The sequence below is a fragment of the Mus caroli genome, chromosome 11, assembly GCF_900094665.2.
Source record: "Mus caroli chromosome 11, CAROLI_EIJ_v1.1, whole genome shotgun sequence".
In the NCBI taxonomy this organism is placed as follows: domain Eukaryota; kingdom Metazoa; phylum Chordata; class Mammalia; order Rodentia; family Muridae; genus Mus; species Mus caroli.
In genome coordinates this window covers 113,377,060-113,381,195 of record NC_034580.1, presented here as the reverse complement: position 1 = coordinate 113,381,195, position 4,136 = coordinate 113,377,060, and positions in this window count along the sequence as shown.

Genomic DNA, 4,136 nt, shown 5'->3' with positions numbered 1-4,136 from the left:
CCACATGGTGGCTCACAGCCATCCGTAAGAGATCTGAGGTCCTCTTCTGGTGCATCTGAAGACAGCTAGCTACACTGTACTTACATATAATAATAAATAAACCTTTAAAAACAAACAAACAAACAAACAAACATTATTTTAGATTTATCTATTTTATGTGCGTGAATGTTTTGCCTGTGTGTGTATATGTTCACCATGTGCATGCGGGTGCCTTTGGAAGTCAGAAGAGGGCGACAGAGTTACTGATGGTTGTGAGTCACCATGTAGGAAAATCACCCAGGTTCCCTACAAGAGCAACACACGCTCTTAACTGCTGAGCCCCTCTCCAGTGTGCTCCCCACCCTCACCCTCACCCTCACCCCCACCACTGGACAGGATTTCAGTGTGTAGCTAGCCCTGGCTTGCTCAGAACTCATTGACTGTGTACATCAGACTGGCTCCCATCAGCCTCTGTCTCCTGAGTGCTAGTACTAAAAGTGTGAGCTACCAGGTCTTACCTTCTAGCAGCTTTTATTTCAGTAGTTTTATTTGCTGAGTAGAGGTGCCCACTTAGCACTCTTTATAATGCTAAGTCCCACCCTCAGGGGAGTCAGCTCAGACAGGCTTTGGATCCAGCCCCAGCCCTCACACATCTGTGCCCCTCAAGTCCACAGTCTCTCGGAGCTGTTGTGTCCCATGAAGGCGTCAATGTCTAGGAAGAGTTCAGGGAAGGTGCCTGTTTGAACTTGGTTGGATAGTAAAGTCTTCCTTTTCCAGGATGAGGAACCTGCCTCACACTGGGCAGAACCACCAGCACCTAGCTTCCCTGCAAGGCCCTTCCCCACATCAATTCTCAAGTCAGGGAGGCTCCAGCAGTCGCCAAGTCAAACAACGAAAGAAATCGCTGGAGGGGGAGAAAGAGAGAAGATGAGGATATGGAATGAGGTCAGGGGGAAAAGAGAAAGGGGAGGAGGAGAAGAGGGAGGAAGGGTGTATCAGTTTGCTTCCTGAAGTCAGTCTCAGGGCCTCAGTTTGTTCATCTGTAAAATGGGACAATTTGAATAGCAAACTCCCCCAAGCCCCCGCCCCCCCCCCCCCCCCCGCCCTGTCAAGAGTCAGATGACGTTCTACCATACTTTGCCAGCCAGGACATCACCGTGACAACTTCTCACCTCTGTCATTGCACAGGAAGAGCACTGAGAGACAATCTGCCCATGAATGTTCATGGCCCTGTTCCAATAAATCTTTATTTACAGAGACAGATGGTGGGCCAGATTGCCCTGGTTGTTTTCTTGCAGTGAAAACTTTTTATTCAATGGAATTTTGCTTGAAACTCATGGGTTTCTGGAGCAGTTTGAGAATCAGGGGACTTAGCCAATTTTCTAAGACATTTCCACCACCTGAGTCAAGTCAAGTCATTCATTCATTCATTTATTCATTCGCCTGATGTACTTGATGCTCAGCTAGGAGCCATGAGGGATAACAATCCTCCTAACAGAGTCTAAAAAAATATCTTTTTAAATATGATTTTATTTTCTGTTTTAGACAGAGGTTCACTACATAGTCCTGGCCAGCCTGAAACTCACGGAGATCTGCCTCCCAAGTGCTAATATGAAATTCATGTGCCATAACTGGCTGGTTTTTTTTTTTAAAGATTGCTTTATTTCTCTATATATGTATATGATGGTTTAATTTTACTTTATATGTATGTGTCTTGCCTCCATGTGCATAGTGCATGTGCAGTACTGGCAGAGGCCAGAAGAGAGCAGCCAACCCCTGGATCTGGAGTTACAGACAGTTGTGAGAAGCCATGCAGTGCTGGGAACAGAACCTGGGTCCTCTGGGAGAGCAGCCAGTGCTCTCGGCCACCGAGACATTTCTCCAGCCGTCTGGAGTTTTAAAATCATTAATATATAATTTTTATTTCTTATGATCTTTATTAGTCTAAGAAATTTGTTCTACATGACTATGATTATCCACAAACAGATCATTAACATTGTATTGTTGCCACCACAGATCTGTTTGAAAGCAGAGCTCCTAGCCCCACTCTACTGTCCCTGGTACTGGGTGGTAGAGGGTGTGTCGGAGGCCTACCTTCCTCTGGGATTTGGCCGTGTAACTCAACTCCAGAGTCCAGTGCAGTTGAAACATTGTTTCCCGTCATTCTTCTGAGGAGAGCAGAGGCCAGGCTGGCACCCACAAAGAAACATGGATAAGCCGGGCGTGGTGGCACATGCCTTTAATCCCAGCACTCGGGAGGCAGAGGCAGGCGGATTTCTGAGTTCGAGGCCAGCCTGGTCTACAGAGTGAGTTCCAGGTCAGCCAGGACTACACAGAGAAACCCTGTCTTGAAAAAAGAAAAAAAAAAGAAAAAGAAAAAGAAAAAAAAAAAGAAAGAAAGAAACATGGATAACAACCGGGGATACCAAAGCAGACGTTTCCACTCAGGCTGGTTTCAGTTCCACAACCGGACTGTGTCCTTCTCCTTGGGGTCCTAGATGCCCCATGACCTCACCTAGGGCATAGTCCTCCGGTAGCACAGAACCCCAGGGCTGCAGGGGGTTCACTGTGTACCCATGGGGTTCTGGGCACATTTGGGAGCTAAGAAGTGTGGGTTGGACCCATCACTCAGTTTTAAATGGACACTGGGGTTTTGCAAGGTATGTACCTCATATCTGAACGTCCGGTCACAGCAGAGAATGACCACAGACTACCAAGGAACGTCACTTAGTGACTGTGGCTCTAGGAAGCAGCTCCTTAGACAAACCATCATTGAAGGATCTTGGTGGGTGGAGCCCATATCTTTTAATGAAAGTGTCACTCTTTCCTGCTTACTCGGTACAATCCTTATTGCTGTAACAAAATACCCAACATGAAGTGGCTCAAGGGAGGGAGGGAGGAAGGGCTTTTCCTGGGTCACAGTTCAAGGCTACACAGTATATAACATGGCCAAGAAAGCATGGTGGTAGGGGGGAAGCAGGGAGGGAGAGAAGAAAAGAGGGAGGGACAGAGATGGGGGACATATTGAAAATAGCAGAGTCATAAGGAGAATGAGTAGCTGGGGTGGGGGTGGGGGTCCGTGATCTGGGGGGGGTGTAGAGTGGGGGGAGCATTGGATTTGGAGATATATAACAGGTTCTTCTGCTTACTGAGGGAGCCTGACGGCCAGCGTGTGCTTTGGTATGCTAACAGGCATCACCCGTGGAGTGGTCATTTGTCCCTTCTGCCAGTGATAAGGGAAATGACTCCTTCTGGTAGAGGAGAACAGGCTTCACTAGTTGCCAGGGAATGCTGGCTTTTATCTAACAACCAGAAATCCTCCTATAGTACAGGCTGAGCAAATTCTGTGTATCTAGATGGGGTTTTGTTTTGGTTTTTTTTTTTTTTTTTTTTTTTTTTTTTTTTTTTTTTTTTTTTTTTTTTTTTTTTTTTTTTTTTTTTTTTGATTTTGGAGTTTCCTTTGAACTTGACCATAGTCACCGTGCCTCTACAATCTGGAAGCAGAGAGTGAACAGGAAGTGAGACAGAGCTATAAACCCTGACACCTGCCCCCGATAACATACTTCCTACAGTTAAGGTCTACCCCTTAACTGTTATACAACCTTCCAAAACAGCCCCACTAGCTAGGAACCAAGTGTTCAAACACACAAGCCCATGGGGAACACTCCACATTACACAGAGAGGTGTGAGCCAGACTGGAGTGTGTGGATGTGGACTCACTGTTTGAGTCACCGTCACTGACTCCTGTCAGTAATGGATGTCTGTGGCCATTGCCTCCATCACTGCTCTTAAACCCCTCATCCCTGGAAGGGGATCCACTGCCTTTGGTTCTCTTGGCTTGAATGAGGGTTTCCCAGCTCCCTCCCACCCCCAGCCAACACTTTCCAGGAGGCTGTCACTTAGCATCTCTGTCACACCATTGTCTAGCCTTCTGTTGTATGCCGGGATGATGCGGTCACACCAGCATCCACACTTCTTTTTTTTTTTTTTTAAAGGTTTAACATGTTGTTATACAGTACTTTTTTTTTTTAAAGATTTATTTATTATATGTAAGTACACTGTACCTGTCTTCAGACACTCCAGAAGAGGGCGCCAGATCTCGTTGCGGATGGTTGTGAGCCACCATGTGGTTGCTGGGATTTGAACTCTGGACCTTC